We start from the raw sequence: 22,260 nt of genomic DNA on the forward strand, positions 1-22,260 counted from the left end.
CAAGATTTTGTGCAGGTTGCCAGAGGAGGGGGTCAGGCTGCGCCCTGACCAAAGGCCTGGCGGAACAACTCTGTCTTGCAGGCCCTGCGGAAAGATGTCAGGTCCCGCAGGGCCCTAGTCTCTTGTGACAGAGCATTCCACCAGGTTGGAGCCGCAGCCGAGAAGGCCCTGGCTCTAGTTGAGGCCAGCCTAACCTCTCTGAGGCCTGGGACCTTGAGGATGTTATTATTTGCTGACCGTAGGTTTCTCTGTGGGACATACCAGGAGAGGCGGTCCCGTAGGTACGAGGGTCCTAGGCCGTATAGGGCTTTAAAGGTTAAAACCAGCACCTTAAACCTGATCCTGTACTCCACCGGGAGCCAGTGCAGCTGGTATAATACTGGATGAATGTGCTCTCGCAGCGAAGACCCCATAAGGAGTCTCGCCGCGGCATTCTGCACCCGCTGGAGTTTCTGGGTCAGTCTCAAGGGCAGCCCCACGTAGAGCGAGTTACAATAATCCAGTCTGGAGGTGACCGTCGCATGGATCACAGTGGCTAGGTCAGGACGAGAGAGATAAGGGGCCAACTGCTTAGCTTGGCGGAGATGAAAAAATGCCGCCTTTGTTATAGCTGTAATCTGCGCCTCCATAGAGAGGGAGGTATCGAAGATTACACCCAAACTCTTAACGGCCGGTGCTGGCACTAATTGCACCCCCGCAAGAGATGGGAGTTGCCCCCTCAATCCCATATCGTCCCGCCCCAGCCAGAGGACCTCCGTCTTCGAAGGATTTAACTTCAACCGGCTCCCACGTAACCATCCAGCCACAGCTTCCAGACATCTGGTCAGTGTATCTGGGGCCGAGTCAGGATGGCCATCCATCAACAGATAGAGTTGGGTGTCATCGGCATACTGATGGCAACCCAGCCCAAAATTCCTGACAAGCTGGGCGAGGGGGCGCATAAAGATGTTAAAAAGCATCGGGGAGAGAATTGCACCCTGAGGCACTCCACACACCAAGGAGTGGCGTGATGACAATTCCCCCCCAAGCGCCACCCTCTGTCCCCGACCAGAGAGAAACGAGCGCAGCCATTGAAGGACTGTGCCCTGGATCCCCACGTCGGCAGAAATTATACAAATATCTGACCTGTCTTATCCTGCTGCCCTCAGGATCTCACTAAACTTAACATAAAATCCAATATATCATATTCTTTATCACTCCAGAAGTACTTCAGACTATAGATAAGGCTATATTATGCATTATTCTACATGTAATTTCAAATATGTTTTTGTATGACAGAGAAAAATTAAGCTTGAGATTCATAGAAATCTCTGGATTCAGAGGCCAGCAACTGATTTAACGTTCCTTCCCCTCCTCCCCAAATTCTAATGGAATAGTTGCTTACACAAGCCACCTTATTTCCTACCCCTCTGCAAACAAATATTGTTTGCAACTGCTTGCTTTACAAGCTGAACAAATGCAGTTTTGTGGGTGATCTGGGGATGCTGCTGAGTCATGGTTTCTGGACATGCTACAACTTGAATTTTCATCACCAGGAGGATCCAGGCAGGCTTAAGGCCCTCAGAAAACACCCCCAGGCCAATGTCAGGTGCTCTGCCAACATCACATCTAATAACAGCCAGGGCGTAATCAGGGCGACAGGTCTGGCAGCAGAACTGTATCTCTAAGATCACCCAAAGCCACAATATTTGCCACTTCAGGCTGAGACGGCCATAATGAATCAGGATGATGCCTCAGGCAGGTCACAAGGTCGAATTTGAGTGTAGGAACATCAGAAGAGCCTGGCTACTGGATCAGGCCAAAGGGGACCCAGTATCCTGCTCTCACAGTGGCCAGCCAGCTGCCCCAATGGGGAGCCCCCAAGCAGGACCTGAGCTTAAGAGCCTGCTCCCCACTTGTGCTTCCTCCTTGAAGTTGGGGGTGGTAGGCCTCTGAATATCAGCAGTTGAGGGAGCATATAGCCATCTAACCTGCTTACAAAGCCATCTAAATTGGTGGCCTTCTCTACCTCTTCCGGGAATAAATCTCACACATGTCCGTCTGGGGCCTTGAATGTGTGAAAACAACTGAACTGTAGTAGACTCCATTTGCAGCCATGCCACTACACCAGTCTTTCCTAATCTGGTTCCTCCCAGATATTTTGCACCACAATTCCCATCAGCCCAAGCCACCAAGATGCCCAGGTTGTTGAGAGCACAGCCCCTAGGCCTGATGGGAGTAGAAGTTCAAAACATCTGGAAGGGAAAAGGTTGCGGAAGACTGCTTCATCTCTTCTTAACTGCACATGTGTGATTTAACTGATGTAGGATCCACAATGAATCATCTTTGCTGATGATTTGCAGAGGCACATGAATTCAGGCAGCTGGCTGCCCAGATTTTTATTTTCCCCTCTCACATTACTGGAGCCAAAAGGAGAAGAGGGGAAAAACTAGTTTCAGATAAATAAATATACCTGCTCTTAACTCACACCGCGCACACAAAACATCCCCCACCCCTCAAATGTTGAGAAAAGCATTTCCATTCAATGCCATGCAGATCCCAGAATGCCCTGTCCTTGGAGCTTGTTCCAATACAAGTAATTCTGACCTAGTTTCTGAAAAATTGACTCAAATAATCAATAATCTCAAATAATCAACTAAAACTATGGTTGATTACATTTCTCAGCTCCGTGTCCATCAAAAGCTAACCCTAAATCCACAGAGGGTGGGCTGGCCAAGGGCCACTTCTCCACTCGGCACATCACAGCAACCTTTGGCCAACTTGGAAAGTCACAATGACTATGTCCTACCCTCCCCTGTTGGAAACAGGACACCTTGAAATATCAGGTGCTGGGAGTGGCTCACACATCCAACTGGTGGTCTTTCACATAACATCCAAAGCTGCTCCATTGCCCTTGTGTGCTGGGGCTGATCTCATGGGCTTAAAATTTAAAGAGAGGCTGCAGATCCAGAAGTATTTGAGTTGACGGGTCTAAGGAATGCAGGAATGCCCAAAGCCAGTGCTTAGACCACTAAGCCACCATTGCACCAGGTGATTCAGTGCCTTAATTCCCCTCAGCTCTGAAACTGGGGTCACATTGTTCTCCTCCCACCCCTTCTCTGCACAGGCAGGTCAAATATAACTAGAGCAGAGCTTACTGTGCAACATAGGAGGTGGAGGTTGCCTAGCCTCAGTGATCCATGCCCTGGTTGGTAACCCTCACAGCTGGACTACTGCAATGTGTCTCTGCTTGAAAATGGCCCAGAGGTTGCAGTGAGTGCAGAATGCAACTGCTGATCAGGGCAATGAAATGGGATCATGCGCCAGCAATCCTGAAATCCCTGCATTGCCTGCAAGCACTCCCCTCTTCTAAAGCTATGTTTGTGCCTCATACTGGCACACGTACAAACACGCAAACACACACACACAAGCTTGTTTGTCCAAGGATTTATTCAAGGTACTTAAGAGTCCAAAAACAATTGGAGGGCTTAACCTCAAGTCCAGTCAGTGCCTTCAGAACATGCAGTTGCTTTCTGTGTTTCATTGTGGGAATACACTGCATTTTCCTAGTGAGAAAAATCAGATCACTTGAGCTTTCTGAAGATGCAGCTTGCCCAGCAACAGATTAAAGATTGGTGTTTGGTTACCCCAAACTAACTCCACAAGGCCTGTACGTTTTGAACGCTGCCTGCTAGAGTCATGATGAATAACTCCAAAGTGGATAGTGCTGAGCTCTGGCTATTGGAATGCTCAAACCAGCTCCCAATGCCAACACAGTCCTGATCAAAACATCAATTATTTCCATGTGTGCCACATTCACTCTCTTGAAACTTGGAGGCAACTCTCAAGTTTCTCTCTTGAAGACCTGAGCATGGTCTCCAAGTCAAAACCTAGACCTGGAAAATCTAAATATATGTTGACTCCCACAGATTCTTTATGAGGTGCAGCATATGAATCATCAACTCATGTGACATAAGACAAGAAGTGAAAGCTACATTATCCATACCTTGTGCAGAGAAAGGGCCTCTCCTTCTAAGGCTACAGAAGTCTTTTGGAGGCAAACCATCTCATGCTTTGTCTGGGACTGTCTCTATATATTTTCCCTCTTGCAAAGTGGGCTTCTGAGACAACTTTTCATCACCAAACTGACCTACTTTGCAGCTGAAGCTGGGTGGGGGAGTTGTCTGCCTCTCTTCCAAATCCCCATGCTTGTATTTCCGCCCAAATCATTTGAAAACCTGGATCTGGGAAGCAGAATAAACTCTGCATGATTTTGCTCGCCTTGCTTCATTCCTCTAATTGACCAGCTTTGGGGTCCCTGACTCAGAATTTGGGGGAGAAGCACTGCCAATGTTTACAAAACAAATGCACTCTTCTGATAGGTTATCAGGGCATAAGAGCCAGGCTGCTGGATCAGACGAGAAGCCCATCTAGCACAGCATCCTATTCTTACAGTGGCCAATCAGATTTCTCCAGGAAGCCCATAGGCAGGGCATGGAAGCAAGGGCCCTCTCTCACTGCTACTGACAGGAATAATAGAATCATAGAAGATAGAGTTGGAAAGGACCCCGTGAGTCACCTAGTGCAACCCTCTGCAAGGTAGGAATCTCAGCTACAGCAGACATGACAGATGGCCATCCAACCGCTGCTTTAAAAGCCCTGCTGGATCAGGCCAAAGGGCGTCAATCTAGTGCAGCATCCTGTTTCTACAGTCGCCAACCAGCTGCCCCAATGGAAGGCCTGCAAGGAGGACCTGAGAGCAATGATGTTGTCCCCACTTGTGGATCCCACTAACCAGCATTCAGCAGCATATTACTTTAAGGAAATAGATTCAGCACCGAGGACAGATAGCTAACACCAAACTTCCCTGTTCTTTGCCTTTGTTCCCTGTTATTTCGGAATCCCTCCACTGCAAAACTCGCTCCCCACTGCCAGCATTTCACAGATGAAACTGAAAACACTGTCCTTGCGCAAGGAATGCTACCCACCCCCTATTTCACTTCCCACTTGAACATGGTGCTAGTAAGCTTAACTATAATTGCACTCTTAAAAGGAAGCTTTAGAATTGGTTTGTCTTGCCACAGCAACAGAGGGTCTTGTGGCACCTTGGAGGCTGACAAATTTACTACAGCATCAGCTTCTGAGTACGACTGGTCACTTTTCTTTTGCATTGTCTCAAGAGATTAAGATGGTTGCTTTTCTGGAACCGCTCTTGCAATGCATCTTGAAGGCGGTCATTCTACAGCCGCTGCAAGTTGAAAATACGCAGCAACATTTACTATCTAGATAGGTGTATGTGCGTGTGTGTGTGTCCCCCCCTTTAGAGAGGAGGGGTGATGGGCTGAACCTCAAGAACAGCAACTCCTAATGAAAGGTACTTTCCAGTCCCAAATCTCCCCAAAGGGCCAAACTGAGACATGACTGGGGCACTGATTTACCAGGGGCAGGGACCACAGAAGAGGAACTGCCTCAGGTTAGCAGGGACAGTTGGGGCATATGCCAGCCTAGTGCAGCCCATGTTGGGCACCTGGTCATCTTGCCACTGCTTGCTGAATCTAGGAGCAGCACGGACTCTGGAACAGGAGGAGCAATGACAGGGAGGACTCAAATTATTCTGCCGCCCAAGGGAGAAATTATTCACATCTCCTTTTCAGGGGAGATTTTGTGTTTCCTCTTTGAAGGTTTCCCCCCACTGCTGCCCTTCCCCCTCCTATTCCCTGAACAGTTGAAGTTGCTCTCCTGTTCAGATCTCCAAAGTATGGGGAATCTCTGACTCTAGGGAGGAGAATGTGTGGCGCAGCAGTACTTGGAGGAAAACACCTTCATGGAGGAGGGGCATTTAAAAGAGGCACAAGGGCTCACAGTCCACATTAAGCCAAGATGTGGACAGCTCTTAGTTTTCATTGCATGAAGCAATCTGGAAGAGGGGCACCATCAGGGAAACCGGAGAGAGACTCATCTCATTGCTCAGACCCTGATGTCCCAAGTGTGCATGTGAGTGGGGTGGGGGAAGCCAGGCTTCATTTAGAATAGGGGTTGGGGAACCCCTGGTCCTTTGCAGGCAACCTTCTAGAAGCAAACATGGGCAGAGCAAGAGATGAGATTCTTGTCTTTTGTGCAGAAGGCTCCATCCCAGTCATGCAAAAACCAGAGGTTTCTACACACACTCCTCTACTGTCCATTCAGGCAAGCAAACAACATCACAGCTCGGAAACACATTCCAGCCAGGCAGAAGCACCCAAAAATTGTATGCAATGGGAACAGCAAGGAGTGTGGTCTAGGGAGAGTTCCAGGGGCCAGACGGAGAGGCCTGGAGGGCCGCATTCAGACCCTGTTAAGCCCCACCCCTGTCTTGGGAGTTTTTCCTGATGATCCTGGAAATTTTGCCCCTCAAATTTTGCTGAGAGGTGGTGCTGTGGTCTAAACCACAGAGCCTAGGACTTGCCGATCAGAAGGTCGGCAGTTCGAATCCCCACGACGGGGTGAGCTCCTGTTGTTTGGTCCCTGCTCCTGCCAACCTAGCAGTTCAAAAGCACATCAAAGTGCAAGTAGATAAATAGGTACTGCTCCAGCGGGAAGGTAAACGGTGTTTCCATGTGCTGCTCTGGTTCGCCAGAAGCAGCTTAGTCATGCTGGCCACATGACCTGGAAAAACTGTCTGCGGACCTATAGAGCGAGATGAGCGTGCAACCCCAGAGTCATCCATGACTGGACCTAATGGTCAGGGGTACCTTCACCTTTACCCCGGCCTGCACTGCCTTGGTTCAGCTGGGGTCTTTAGCATAAAGAGCTCCTCCCATCCGAAGCAAAGGCACTTTGACCTGTGACTCTTGAGCATCAGCAAACTGTGGACTGTGTTATGAATCATGCAACCCCAGATCGACTCCTGCATTGAATTTACTACACCCACCACTGCTACCCACTCCAGTCCTAGCCAAATGTCCACTGCAAGCACCCCACTGTTTTCAGTAGTGTTTTTCCCCTCCCTAAAACATGCTTCTGACAACAGCTTTAGAAAGAGATACCACCCCACTGTTTTCAGTAGTGTTTTTCCCCTCCCTAAAACATGCTTGGGACAACAGCTTTAGAAAGAGATACAAGGCCTTTTTGCAGGAGGCGGGAGAGGAAAGACCACTTGTTGCAGCCTCTGATCCTGGCGTGATTCCCTGCCCCCAAGTCCTGAGGATGGAGTTTATCATCTAAAATTTCACTTCTGTGTGCCTACATCCACTAGCTTAGCCTCCTCCCCACAACCTATGCCCTCCAGATGCTTTGGACTGCAACTCCCATCTGCCTCTTGCAGCACAGGCATGTTGCCCCATGGTTCCAGCCAGCACAACCATGTTGGCTGGGGGTTGATGGGAGTTGTGGTCCAAAATCTCTGGAGGGGGGAAAGCTGATCCAAACAGATTTTGGTGGCACCTCAAAGCAGTTCACAAAAAGAATAAGACAATAAAATTAACAGTAAAAACACTTAAAGACAACTATTTAAACCGTCTAAAAAATTAAAAACACTGATAAACTAAAAACAGATTCAAGCATCCTATATTATCTGGGTGGGCTTGTCTAAACAAAACTGTTCTTACAAATGTGGAATTGGTATTATGTGTCATCTGTATCACTGCCAGTTCTGCAGATTGAAGCCATTGAATGGGCATATAATGAGGAAGGAATTTAGGAATTTAGGAATTTGGAATCTAAATCAAGGGGCAGGAGGGACAGCGTTCAAATCCCTACACTACAAAATATTCTAGGATTTCTTAGTTTTTAATGTGTTCATTATTGTAAGGAAGAACTAACAGTAATTCTAAGATTAAATAATTAATTCCACACGTATTTTTGCGCGTACACACACACACACACACACACACACACACACACACACGTACACCATGGAGAATCATTCCCTCTTCTGCCTATTTTGTGTGAACTGCTACTCAATTTAATATTTCTTTTAAAATTAAGAAAACTCACTCCTCTGTTGTATAAGGGTGGCAGGATTCACTGTAAAAGTGCACCAGTAATAATTATTATTCTTTCCCAGTTCTACTCCACCAAAGCTAAACAATATCTTTCCAAATGACTGGGGAAACCATACTGACCGTAATTCCAGGGAATGCAGACGACAGCTGGAAGTCCAATATTTCCTTGTAGAAGAGAGTCGGAAGAATGCAGAGGTGATACGAGGTTCCCCATAGGAGCAACTTCTTGGAATAATCCAGGTCAGCGAGAAAGAAAAGACCAAGAGAGAATTAGAAGAACCTCATAAAAAATTTAGGGACATAGGGAATGGCCTTATACATAGGTCTGACCATCTAGCTTAGTATTGTCTACACTGACAGGCAGCACCTGCCTTTTGCATACAAAGCACTGAGCTATGGCCCTTCCTCCACTCTGCTGGCAGGTGCCCAACAGTGCCTTCGTCTGACGCCAGCCCTGACCGCATGCCTTCCCCTTGCTGACTGGTTCCTCCAGGATCTCCTTGTCTTCTCTTCCTGATATACTTCAACTGTCCCTGAAAAGCAAAAGCTCCTTCCTTCAGGATGGTGAAAAGCTGGCAGGAAGGAAGGCTGAGGGTAACTTCTTCCCGTGGTGATGGTTCCAGATGCCACCTCCGAGCCGGTATTAGGCTGGGATCATTTTTAAAGGTACCCCTGCCCGTACGGGCCAGTCTTGACAGACTCTAGGGTTGTGCGCTCATCTCACTCTAGAGGCCGGGAGCCAGCGGTGTCCACAGACACTTCCGGGTCACGTGGCCAGCGTGACGAAGCTGCTCCGGTGACCAGCACCAGAGCAGCGCACGGAAACGCCGTCTACCTTCCCCCTATAAAGCAGTACCTATTTATCTACTTGCCCTTAAGGGTGCTTTCGGACTGCTAGGTGGGCAGGAGCTGGGACCGAACGACGGGAGCTCACCCCGCCACGGGGATTCGAACTGCTGACCATGCGATCGGCAAGTCCTAAGCGCTGAGGTTTTACCCACAGCGCCACCCGCGTCCCCAGGCTGGGATCATACACCAAGCTAAATGGACCATTTGTCTAAAAAGCATCATCATCATCCACCCATCTGACTGAGTTGCCCCAGCCACTGGGAGGCTTCCAGCAAAATATTAATGCATAATAAAGCATCAAATACAGTATTTAAAACATCCCTAGACAGGGCTGCCTTCAGGTGTCTTTTAAAAGCTGGCAGATGGGAGGCTCTTCTTCTCTGCATGTGGATAAATGACAGGATATATATGATATAAATACAGTGGTACCTCGGATGTCGAATGGAATCCGTTCCAGAACTCCGTTCAACTTCCAAAACATTTGGAGACCAAGGCGTGGCTTCCAATTGGCTGCAGGAAGCTTCTGCAGCCAATCGGAAGCCACGAAAGCCTCACCGGATGGTCAGGTTCCAAAGAATGTTCGCAAACCGGAACACTGACTTCCGGGTTTGTGTCATTTGGGAGCCAAAACATTCGACTCGCAAGGCATTCGGAATCCAAGGTACGACTGTATGGTAAAGGGACATATAGATATTTCCCCCTTTTTTTCTCTCCTTACTTTTCTCTCTCTCTCTTTTTAATATTCTTGTTCTGTAGAATAATTTGATTCTTATTGTATTTTATGTATTTTTAAAAAATCATTTATTTATTTTTTTAAAACTTCCCAATACAGGGGTGCCTTCAGATGTCTTCTAAAGTTGTATAATCTATCTCTTTGACATCTGATGGGAGGGTGTTCCACAGGGCAGATGCCACTACTGAGAAGGCCCTCTGCCTGGTTCCCTGTAACTTCACTTCTCGCAGGGAGGGAACCGCCAGGAGGCCCTCGGAGCTGGACCTCAGTGTCTGGGCTGAACGATGGGTGTGGAAACGCTCCTTCAGGCATACGGGGCCAAGCTGCCTATGACAGAAGCACTTTCCCCAATGGGATCTCTGGACAAAGCCAACTAATGGAGGCAAATCAAGCCAGCTCATTTCTCAACTCCAAAACCTATGGGAGAGAATTGTGCCGCTGTGGCAATGATCACTAACAGGCCTGCTACCCGAAAATGTGCTTCTTGTTGTGGTAGCTAAGGAGAAGAGCCTGAAAAGCAAATACATACTAAACCCATCATGTTCTATGTTTTAGCATTTACTTACAGTGCAATCTCATAGAACTGTAGAGTCTAGTTTAATCCCCTGCAATGGAGAAATCACATCTAAAGAATCTCACACATGTCTATAATGATATTAGATAGGCATGTGCACTGCAAAGTGTTTGGCACTTACTTAAGACTTGGTTCACACAGGCTTTCCATGATGCCTCTCTCATCACACATTCGAGTCAATGCGTTATGATGTTTTATTGGCATTTTGTGGATTTTATTCCATGCACCACTTTGGAATTCTCCATGATATGTGGAATCCTAGTAATTGCTATGCTGTGCTCCCTACAGATGTGCCACCCATTACACCTTTGCAATGTAGCTTCCGTGGAACATGAAAAGTCAGCAAAAGGGGTCTGTCAGTGGGGGAGGAAGCCAGGGAGCTCCCTCCCAGCCCCCGGCCACAGCAGTCTGAATAACAACGGCAAAGCAAGATCCAGCCACACAACAGCATCAAACATCAGGCCTCGTGCGGCCGTTACTCCACAGCTGCATCTAAGCACAGCTACTCCAAGAATGAAAATGAAGTGGGTTTGGGAATTCAGAATGCTTACCTCCAGCTTCTAGCATCCAGAAATGAGACTTTCTCTTTCTTTCTGTTTCCACGTCTTCTATTCACTGCATGAGCATGAAGAGGGCTTTTGTTTCGGTCTCTGTTTTCTTAGAGATCTTTCCTTTTGCTTTTCTAAAAGTCTTCTCTCTTCTCCTCCTCAGGCGTGTAATGGGGTTATTTTTACTTTCGGTTATCTAGCTTTATGAAGACTTGACCCCACTCATACAGCTAGATAACCAAAGATAACAACCAACCCCGGCTATCTACTTCACCAGCAAGGGCAGCAGCACCAGGAGGAGGAACAGACCTTCCTTTCTCCTCCAGGTCTTTCTTTCTGGGGTCTCTTGGTTGGGGGGAAAAAAGGAAGGGGATAAATGTATTAACACATAAACCCATCCATTTGCCACCATTTAATTTTTCTCAACCCCAAAGGACAGCGCCTCAGAAAATATGAACTACTGTGAGGGTGTGTGCTAGATTTTGTCTACAAGCCTGAGGGTTTCTTCTCTTTCTTTTTTAGCTAAAGTGCTGTGGCCCCGTAAAGATGAACACATTTATTACGGCAAAACCTTTGTAAAACACTGTCCATTGTCAGACGCAAGAAGGGTTCTCTTGGGTTATATGCAAACATATACCTACATGGTTGGGAGAGGGCATATAAAAAGTGAAGTAGGGGGAAATAAAATGCAAAAAGATATATAGCTAAATAAAAATACAATTTAAATAAAATAAAAACTTCAGCACATTAATGCGCTAAAGTTTCCCTCCCAGGAAAATTTAAATTGAGGATCTCATTTAAACTTCTCATTTAAACTTCTACATTATTTCATGCAGGTTGTATTATAAACATCACGGTTTGGCCTCCTTTCCCCCATTAAATGTACATCACACATAAGAACACATAGGAAGGAAGTGCCAAAGGAAATAAAATTAACAGCGCAAACCTAACCATGTCAATGCAGAGGGAAATCCTATTGAATGTACACCCAGGTAAGTGGTGATAGGACTGCAGTCTGAAGGCATGATCCTACACGTGTCTACGCATGAGTATATTTGCTTTACAACTGTAATGGTTTTGCATGTTTTTACATCTGTATGCTGCAATGTGCCCTAGAACGTTATGGCAAAGGGTACAAAATCTAGATAAATGAAGTCCCAAGGAGGCCAATGGGATTTGCACCTAGGTCAGTGTGCACAGGATTGCAGCCTATTTAGCCAAAATGAAAATTGGAGGCGTGTGGATTCTGCTGGTGAAGAACTCGTAGGATCTCATTTTACCCAGCGTAGCCGCAAACGTGCAGCATCAAACATGCCGACAGAATCCAGAGGTTATCTAGCCTAACTACTTTAGCTTTGCAAGATCCATCAACACATCCCCACGGCTACATTTACAAACCCAAAGATCATGCCCCATCTTTGACTCTGCCACTGCACAGAGGGGGGAAAGAGCCGAGCAAAAAAAAAAAAAAAAGTCGAGGGTTGTTTTTTGTTCAATTTGCTGGCTGCTTTTGCAAAACAACTCTGTGGCTGGTCACACCACTCAGGAAAACGGTTAGGTTAAAAAACAAACAAATCTAGAACTACTCCTCCCTCCAGATGTATATACCACCCAAATCTCAGCTTTTCAAAATGTTGCCAGGGCTTCAGTCACAATTCCCCCCTCCCAAATAGAAAACCTCCATCTATGAAGCCCCACAGAAAAGGGTCGGGCCCAAGAGGAAGAAGGTTGTCTCCTTGCCAATATTCCATTTTATTCCCCCCCCCCGGGTCATTTTACACCCTTCAGATACCAAACAACTTCAGTCTTTATCGGGGTGCTTGCTTTTTTTTTTTAAGTGGGAAATTCCCCTCTCTTTAAATTTTAAAAACACTTCTGCTAAGCCGTGCTGCTACTTCCCCGGTTTCTCAGAGGCACGCACCACTTGCGTTTACTTTTAAAAGGAAGGATGGTGGGGAAAACTTAAATAGCATTGTTGTATACTTGCGTGTTCCACACGGAAGGGCCGAAGGGCCGTAGCTCAGAGGAAGAGCATCTACTTGTATGCAGAAGGTGTCAGGTTCAGGCCAGCCCCCGCCCCGCATCTCCAGGTAGGTCTGGGGAAAGTCACCCCCCGCGCGCCTGAAACCCCTGAGAGCCGCTGCCAGTCAGTGAAGACAGCGCTGAAATGGATGGACCAACGGGATGAGGCAGCAGCTTCCTATCTTTCTTAAGCTTCGCTATCCCTCTGTAGGAGACAGTCCCCGTTTCCTGGGGTCCCTATCTCGGGGTGCATGTCTTCAGCCAGCTAGTCGTTACCTACTTCCTGCGGTTTCTAGAAGCTAAAATCGCAAACCCAGCAGCCTTGATCCTCCTTTCTCAGCGCTGCCTATCCAGGTACGGGAAAGCTCTGCCAGCTCTTTTGAACCAAGGACCCACAGACCCGGGACTAGAGGAATCCATCGGTTAAATCATGAACCTTGCGTAGGATTCAGGCTACTCTTGGGAGGAGCGGGGTGAAGGCAGAGAAGCCTTTTCCCGAGCGCGCAAGGGCGGCCCTCTTTTCGCCTGTGAGAGTGCAATCTAATTTATAGTTATATTTATACCATATATTCTCAAGCCCCTCTCCATCCTTTGCGGACCCCTGGACGGCGGGGAGGGGAGGCATGAACCAGAGCAAAAAGAATTTATTTATTTTTTAAATCGTGCAAAAATAGATTTCCAAACAATTAATAGAGCCTCTGTCAAAACGTTGCAGAGTGTGAAGATCTGGGGAGGAGGGAAGCTCCCTCTTCCTGGCGCTGCAACGCGATCCTCGCCATGCCTGCTCCGAAGTAAACCGTATCAAATTCAGCGGGGCTTTAGGATCACTTTCGCGGCCCAAACGGAGGCAGCCTTAGCTAGAAAATTCGCAGATCCGCTACCGCAAAGAAATGAAACGAAACGAAACCCGCCACCCGGGTCCCAGCAAGAAACTCGCTTCTTGAACTTACGCGGACGGAGAGAAAGCCGCGAGCAGCCTTCGCTCCGGTGAAGACGGGCGTCGGATCCCGCTGCGCATGGGGGTCCCAGGCACCACGACCCCCACCCAGACCCCCGCCCTCCTTTTCCTTTCTCCTCCTCCGCCCAGAAAGGCACGATCCCCCGAAGAGCAAGGCTGGCTGCTGCCGAGCGAGAGCGCGGATTCTGCGCGCCCTGCGGAGCGGGAGAGGGACCCGCGCAGCTCCGGCCTCTCTGGTGAGCACTTTCCCTGCTGCCCGCAGCTCCTCCGTTGAGAGAAAAAGGCAGGAGGCGGAGGAGCGAACGACCCATTCATTCTTTCACACTCGCGCCCCACTCGCCCGCTGCCGATTGGCTCCCTGAGGCTGACGTCACCCGTCCTGATTCTCTCGCCTTCCTCCTCCCCCCCCCCCCGCTCCGCAATCTCTCGCGCGCTCTCCCTCCGCAGCTGCCCCTCCAGTTCCTCAATGGAGCGAGCGAGGGCCGTAAATATTAGAGTAGAGCGCAGCATCCGAAAGGAAGCGCATTGTCGAGCGTCTAGGAAAAGAGGAGTCCATTCTTATATACCGTGTCAGACCACAGGGACACCTCGGCTCGGGACTGTGTGTGGACAGCACAGCGAGGCTTTCCTTTGCTTATTGCATTTCTGTATCGCTTCGTTTTCTCCAACGAGCTCAAGATAGCACACCTGGTTCTGCCCCATCTCCTCATTTGATCCCCACAACAACCCTGCGATGTAGGTTAGGCTGAGAGGGAGTGATTGGCCTAAGGGGCGAGGGTTTGGACCCTAGTCTCCCAGGTCCTAACACTAATCCTAAACACTCTGCCACAAGCAGCCTTCAGAAAAACCCTTTGCCATCACTGGCTGCCCATTGGCTACGTTCAATGTGCTGGTTTGGGCGCACAACGCCATATACGGTTTGGGACCCCAGGATGCCCCAGAGATCGCCTCACCCCTTCTATACTCTCCTGATCACTGCTCTCCGCCGGTGAGGGCCTCTTGCAGAATCCATCTCACCTGGAGGTCTGCTCTCTGCATGATGTAGGAACCGGGCCTTGGTGGCGGTGGCTTCCTAACCCTTTGAAACTATATTAGACAGGCGCCATCTCCGTTGTATTTCCAGCGCCTCCTGAAAACCTTCCTCTTTCAACAAGCCGTTTAAATCTAGAGCTTTCTCAACCAGCACTGGAAATTGTTTGGAATATAATGTTGCTTTCCGCCGCCCTGGGCTCATAGCGGAGAAAAGGCGGGGTACAGATTCAATGAATTACTTTGAATTGGAGGTCGGACCTGGGGACTTTTCCAGGCAAAGCAGGCGCTCTGGTCCATATGTTTCTGACCAAAAAGCAAATTTTAATAGGAACCTGCCCTATTCTGCGTCAGACTGTTGGTCCACCTAACGACATTCCTCGTGATGAGAGCCAGCGTGGTGTAATGCCGGGTTGCTAGGACCTAGCAGACCAGGGTTCAAATCCCCACATGGCCATGAAACCCCTGGGTTTGACCTTTGACTAGCCCCAGTCTCCCCGCCTAGCCTACCTCATAGGGATGCTGTGGGGATTAAAGAGAGCGGGGGAACCATGTACTCCACTCCTTGGGACAAAAAGGTGGGGTATAAATGTATGGAAGTGAGAGCTGGACCATAAAGAAGGCTGATCGCCGAAGAATTGATGCTTTTGAATTATGGTGCTGGAGGAGACTCTTGAGAGTCCCATGGACTGCAAGAAGATCAAACCTCTCCATTCTGAAGGAAATCAGCCCTGAGTGCTCACTGGAAGGACAGATCCTGAAGCTGAGGCTCCAATACTTTGGCCACCTCATGAGAGGAGAGGACTCCCTGGAAAAGACCCTGATGCTGGGAAAGATGGAGGGCACAAGGAGAAGGGGACGACAGAGGACGAGATGGTTGGACAGTGTTCTCGAAGCTACAAACATGAGCCTGACCAAACTGCGGGAGGCAGTGGAAGACAGGAGTGCCTGGCGTGCTCTGGTCCATGGGGTCACGAAGAGACGGACATGACAAAACAACTAAACAACAACAACAACAGTAAATGTAAGTAATAAATAAAAGCCCTGCTGTGCCTAAAGGTGGCATATAAATTTAACAAATATATACTTAGCAAATCACAGAATTGCACAGTTGGCAGGGACCACGAGGGTCATCTAATTCCATCCCATGCGATGCAGGACTCTTTTTGCCCAACGTGGGGCTCGAACCAATCACCCTGAGATTAAAAGTCTCATACTCTACCGACTGAGCTGCTCCATCATAAATGCGGGGATTGAACCTGGGACCTTTGCAGGCAAATCGCAGGTTGGGCCACCGAGCTGCTGCCCTTCCTACTTCCTTAAGGATACAGAGAACGGGGGTAGGGACATCTCCCCCTGGTGCCGGGCAGCCTCTGCTTCCTGTTGTTGCCCGTCGAAAATGAAAGAGAAGAGAAAGGAGGAGGAGAGCTTTTAGCTTGCACCTCTACGCGCCTTTACCTGGGAGAAAACTCACTGAATTCAGCCAGGAAAGCACGCATAGGTTCGGCTGCGCAGGCGCGAACACAAGCCACCCCCTTCCCTTTTAATTCCAGTAAATACTCTTGAGTAAATGCCGTGGCCTTGAGTCTGCTCCGGCGAGGCAACAGCGAGGAGCCTTGTGGAATCCGGCGGACACAGGCAGCAGCCCTGGTGCGTCCTTAGTGTAAGGAATGGCGCAGAAACTGGAGGAGGAGTGGGGAGACTCGCTTCTGAAAAGCCACGGCCTCCTGGCCCCATAGCTAGCACGCACATCCATCCCAAAGGGGCTGCGTTGCCCAGGACTCGCGCTGCCTTCTGGACCCCACCGGAGTCCTCGCCCCTCGCGCGCTTCCCAGCCGGGCTTTAATAAAGCGCCTCCTCGCCTTTGAAAATTGCAGCTTATGTGATAAGGAAGCGGGTGCGGGGAGGCTGCGTCTAAGTAAAGATGAGGGAGGTCTTGCACACCTCTCCATGGTCTCGATCCGCCGGGGGTGGGGGCTCATCCACCGGTGTCAGCAGGAGCCTCTCTCGCCGGTGGATTGGGTCCCCAAATGATTGGCCTGGATTTTAGATGCAAGGCCTCTTTCCCCACTCACCGAGAGGCTTCTTCCGACCTCCGACGGTTCAGATGCCACCCCACTATTGGCGTAGCGATCGAGAGAGATGTTTATTATAGGAACTACACTAATAAACGTATCGCAAATAGTAGCCATATAGACTTTCAGTATTTTATAAGGTTGTTATTGCATTGCCCGCACTGGCTCGAATTTTTCACATAGATTAGATAGATAGATGTGCTACTTGGGAGGAGGTTCCGCCGCACGGTGGACTTTCCTTCCCGGTCTACATACCCACGCAGAACAAATCTCACGGTTTGCGTTGGGAAGAATATCCCTGACTCCCGATCGTGTCTCTGGAGCAGGATTTGCGAAATCCCTCCATTCAAACCCGTCTTAATTTGCTTCCACCTATACTCTCTTGAGTTCACCCACCCCGTGTAAATCTGTGATCCTAACAGCTGTGCATAACCTGCTTAGAGATCTACCTGCAGCCCCCAGCCCGGGAGAACTTACCTCCCAAAAGACGCCCACGAGGGAAGAGGGTTTGGCCCTGCCCGCAATCCTATCCATTTTTTAAAATTGCACAACTTGAGGGTCGTTTCCCTCTGAACTGAGAGAGGCTTTGCTGGCGAGGAACGACGCCTAGGATCGGGCTGCACAAGGAAAGGATCCGCCCAGCACCTGGGCGCGCCCAGTTCCAGTTCTCCCTTGCGGAATTCTATCCCGCATCCTCGGGTGTCTCCTCCGGTTCCGCGCAATCGGCGGCCGGGTCGTTTGCATCCGAGGATCGCCGCTTCCCTGCCCAGGCCAAAGGAGCAAGGAAGCTGAAAACGAAGGGGAAACGGATCCTGAATATTTGCCATTTTATGCTAATATTTATAACAACATCTCTCTTTCTCTCTCTCTCTCTCTCTCTCTCTCTCTCTCACACACACACACACATACACACGTAAATGTCTGTATATGGAATATTTCAAAGTCCTGTTTTAAAACACACAAACAACTTTAGATCTGCTTCTTGTTTCCCCCCTAGCCCTTACATCCCAAACCTAATGAATTATGAACTGATGAATTATGAAGGGAATTTTCATTCAAACCAGGACGAATTCATTTCCACTTTACAACTAATCCTCTGCAGTTGTGACCCAGAAGGAAAGATCCACTGGGTTCAAAGGGATTTAACAGCGTGGTTCTATTACGCGGAAGTCAGTCCCACTAAGTTCAATGGGACTTACCCTTAGGTAAGTATGTATTGGATTGCAGTCCTTTTTTGCCAAGTACAGGACATTTTTTAAAATGCACATTTACCTGCGAGTAAGCCCTACTGACGTATGTGTGGTTCACTTCCCTGCAAACATGCAAAGGTTCAGTCTATTCGGAGGCGTACAGAACTGCAGCCTCGCAGACCGATCCTATGGCTCGGAAGCAAATCCCACTGTGGCCAGCCTTTCGCGCAAGAGGGTATTTGATTGCAACTCCGACCCGCATTCGGGTCGGAATTTTAATCCAAGAGACCTCTTCCTTCCAGAGCTTTTAATAATAAAAATGAAAATGAAACTCCGCTGAAATTGCAATCTGTTTTAATCCGGACTGTCTGCTTTGCGGTTTGAACCGGTTTAAACCGGCTGCAGCCCAAGTGCTTTCTGTTTAATTCGCTTGTGAACAGAGTATTGATCCGCAAGCAGCGGGAGCAGCCACATATCCTGCGCGGGACCGGATGAAAACAGATCTCAAGATTCCCAGTCGCGCTAGCCTGTCTGTTGCATCAGCAGAGAGCCTCGGAGCCCACCTTAAAAAACTAACAAATTTATTTTCAAAATGCGTTTCCGTCCGATGAATCAAGAAACGCAACGCGATGGATTCATTGCGGGGGACAGAAGCCCCTTGCAATGTAATACCGTGAAGTCTGCATTTCCCCCTCGCCTTTATTCGCATCTGAGGTCTAAGGAAGAACAGTGTCTTAAAAAAATAAACCACTAGGAGCTTAAAACGAAAGACCTCCTTGCTTTCAGTAAATTGGGGGAGGACTGCTAGTTTGTGATCACTTCTCCCGCCACAAGCGTTGATACAAATGGAATTGGGTTGTTTTTTCCAATGGACCCGATCCGCGGTTCTAGAAAGCATAACGTGCTCGGATCTAATTTGACGGTGTCAGATATCTCTGCCCGAAGGAGTTACAATTCCGGGGGCTGGAATTGTGGCGCGTTCCTTCAATTCACTCGGGATATTTCGAGCTGAACAACACTCCCGCGTCTATTTCAGAGCCAAAAATGAATTCTGCACAACCCGAATTTTGATTCCCTTCTCCAAAAGCATTTATCTCTCACAATTTGGAATGTAGAGAAATGAAGCGTACATTTCTTACAACACCTTATGTTTACTCGAACTTACTCCCAGTTTACTTGTGCTTTTTTAATTAATGATTACACTTATTAATGGTTATTATTTACTATTATTTGCAAAATAAAAAATGCCAATGAAGATAATTCTCTCTATATATGTATTCTCAAATAAAGTTTTTTTTAAAAAAAATTTTTAAATAACAGTAAGACCCAGGGGGTACAATCCTGCCAACATGGAATACTGGGAGTCCCATTTATTTCAGTGGGAGAGATTTTAGCAAGTGCTTATGCCTTCTACTGAAACTCAGGGGGACACTTTTGCTGAAATATTCAAAGTGGTTGTTTCCCCTCCACAACCCCAATGCAATGTATTAAAAGCAAGTGGATCATTGGTACTAATATTTGGAAACGTTTTTAAAAAATAGGTCTAGATTGGTGAATTTAAGGCAGTCAACTTAGCAACACGTTAAAACATCTTGAACACATTCCAGACAGACGTGAAACATTTTTAAGCCCCATTTATTTCAATGGGACTTACAAGTGTTTCTCTCTTCCCCTTTCCCATCCATCAAACACCAACCATAATTTGGATTGCTGGAAGGACCAATTCAGCTTAAATGACTATAATGACCCTGATCCAGAGAAACCTAATTGCATGTTCAGCCTCTACTGCAACATAGACTGGTTCTGCACATATGATGGTGTTGAGGTGATAGACCACAGTTTTTTTTGGGGGGTGCACTTTTGAAAGCTTCCCCATGTTAAAAGAAAGGAAAATAATAATAAAAACTAGCACATCTAGCAGGAAAATTCTAGACTGGTAACTTTCTTCCTCTATTAGCTCATTCTTTGTTTGCTAGGCATACAGGAGCTAGAGTCCTCAACCTGACACCAGCAGTTGATATTACTATTTATATTATCATTTCCCACTTTTTTTCTCCAAGGAGCTCTAAGATGCTTTGCATGGTTCCCCCCACTTATTTCCTACACCCTCAAGAACGACCTTCTAAAGGAGACAGTTCACATGCTCAGCCTGAATTATCCAACAATGCAAGGTCCCCATGTGCAAGGCATGTGTCAATCAGCCCTGACACTCGAGCTGCATGCATCCTTCTAGCGGAAATGCATGCTCACCATTTAATGGCTGTGGCAGCAGCACCAGATGGCAGCAGTGAGGGTGGTGTTCACAGATCACACACAAACACACGCCAGCACCTTCGTATGACCCCATACACTGTTTTCCAGTGAAGGCAATTCAAGTGTTCAGGTGCCAGCAAAAGCCATCAAGCGCTGAATGAAACTCCTGACTGCAAAGAGCCTTCCACAACTCTGCTCCCACCACATGCAAGCATCTAACTATCTTATTAATAATAATAATAATTACATTTGTATACCACCCTTCATCCACCCTCTACCCACAGGTATGTCTTTTGCACATGTTACTGCTCAGAATGATATCTTGATGGGCTTGCATTGCTTGTAGGCTTATGGTGGACGCAGCGTGGGTGCGTGTTTGTGGGTGTTTAACAAAGCCAGGGTGCCAAGAACTCCTCATCTGGTTAGATGCACACACTAACTATTTAGGGAGGTCAGATGGTCATCTGCCATGGATGCTTCAGCTGAGATCCCTGCATTGCAAGGGGGTTGGACTAGAAGACTCTAAGATTCCATGATTCTAATCCTACATGGAAAATCACTTTCTGAAGTAGTTTGTGATGTAGAGAGTGTGTAATAAAAAAACAAAATCACATTTTGGGGTCTTCCTTCCACTTTTGGGTGTCCTGGTTTTTACTTTATGAAATATGGCGACCCTACTAAATCTACACTCCCATGGAACTGGAGAACTGGAGCAGCTTTCAGAGCTAAGAAGGTGGCAACCGGGAGTCTAAATAAAAGTTTACGCATCCTGCCATTGCCACCTAGTAGTTTTCTCTAAATAATAGCAGAGGGCATAATCACAGCTGACCAGTTTGCACAGCCTGCTGTACACGCTACTCCAGTCATGACTGCAGCCAGTAAGGTGGGAGGGTGGGGTGACTTGTATTCTCCTGCCTGCCTTGAACTGCAAAACAGAAAGAGTCCTTCAAGATGTAATAATAGAATCATAGAGTTGGAAGGGACCATGAGGGTCATCTAGTCCAACCCCCCTGCAATGAAGGATGTTGTTGTGGGGCTGAACTTGGCTTGCCAAATCCCAGCTTCAACATGCCTGGACCTGGGGACTGTTCGCCTATAGGTGGTTTGCCATTTGACGGCTCTCCATGTCCAATGATGGCTTGCTACCATGGCATTGGAGGAGTGTGAGCCAAAGGCACATATTCTTTAAAAAGTGTGTGTGTGAGAGAGAGAGAGGGTGAGAATTATGTGTTGATAACAACATGACTAGATAGAGCTGTCGCAAAGCATACATTTCATTTTATCGATTTAAAATGTTTTTCAATAGCCCCTCATCAAAATATGCCAGGAGTACGACTCATGTGAATTCATGCAACCTACAAATCCAGTTTAAAAACAGCAGGTAAACAAATTAGATTAAAGGTAAATGCGAAGCGAAATAGGGCAAAATTTCAAAAAAATTATCTCAACTGCAAAATGCCTGGACACATGGAATATCTTCACCTGGCACTGAAAAAAAATGTTAATACGCAGTGTGACCTTTTTTGTTTCAGACACAGATTTTTTAAAAAATGATAATCTTGAATCTACCAAGGAGGGGGGCTTTGGAATTGCTAAGTGAGAATCTTATCACATCCCACCCTTGCTTACCTGCAGCCCCCCACCATCATTGCCAAGTGTGCATTGAAAAAAATTCTCCTCCTAGTCCAGGCGTTGAGGTCTGCCTATATGCTAAAATCTACCCGACATTGAATTGCATCACTGTGTCGCCTGATCGCCTGATTTTTTACTTGGAAGTAAGTCCCCCTGAATTCAATAGGGCTTCCTCCCCAACGCAGGATTCTAGCCTCGTAATAATTCCTCTGTTCCTGTTTGAGCTCTCCATTCTAAACAGCCTTTCTTTCTCATTTCCACTTGGCATCCTTGCCAACACACTTTACAAAAAACAAAGGGGAAAACATGAAGCTGGCAAAAGCCCCAGAAATATCCATCTTCAACAGCGCGAGAGAAAGCAGGGAATATAATAGGAGCCTTTTCCTGCTATCCTTTGGCCCACCTCCTGGAGGCTGGCAGAGGCTGACTAGAGGAT

The 22,260-nt window shown here is 47.7% G+C and overlaps 1 long non-coding RNA gene across 3 annotated transcripts in view; it reads right to left on the reverse strand.

The window, feature by feature from the left end:
• Positions 1-22,260, reverse strand: part of LOC309521469 — a 60,668-nt gene that overhangs the window by 23,937 nt on the left and 14,471 nt on the right. Inside the window, exons 1-3 of one of the 3 annotated variants that reach the window (XR_014214679.1) lie at positions 13,638-13,652; positions 10,669-11,010; positions 8,082-8,186 (exon numbers count right to left, since the gene is read on the reverse strand). This is a non-coding gene — a long non-coding RNA (uncharacterized lncRNA). Of the gene's footprint in view, positions 1-8,081; positions 8,187-10,668; positions 11,011-13,637; positions 13,653-22,260 lie in introns of those variants that run through there. The other 2 variants (XR_014214677.1, XR_014214678.1) reach the window with 2 other exon arrangements.

This window comes from Podarcis vaucheri, assembly GCF_965113315.1.
Source record: "Podarcis vaucheri genome assembly, chromosome: 16".
Taxonomy (NCBI): Eukaryota; Metazoa; Chordata; class Lepidosauria; order Squamata; family Lacertidae; genus Podarcis; species Podarcis vaucheri.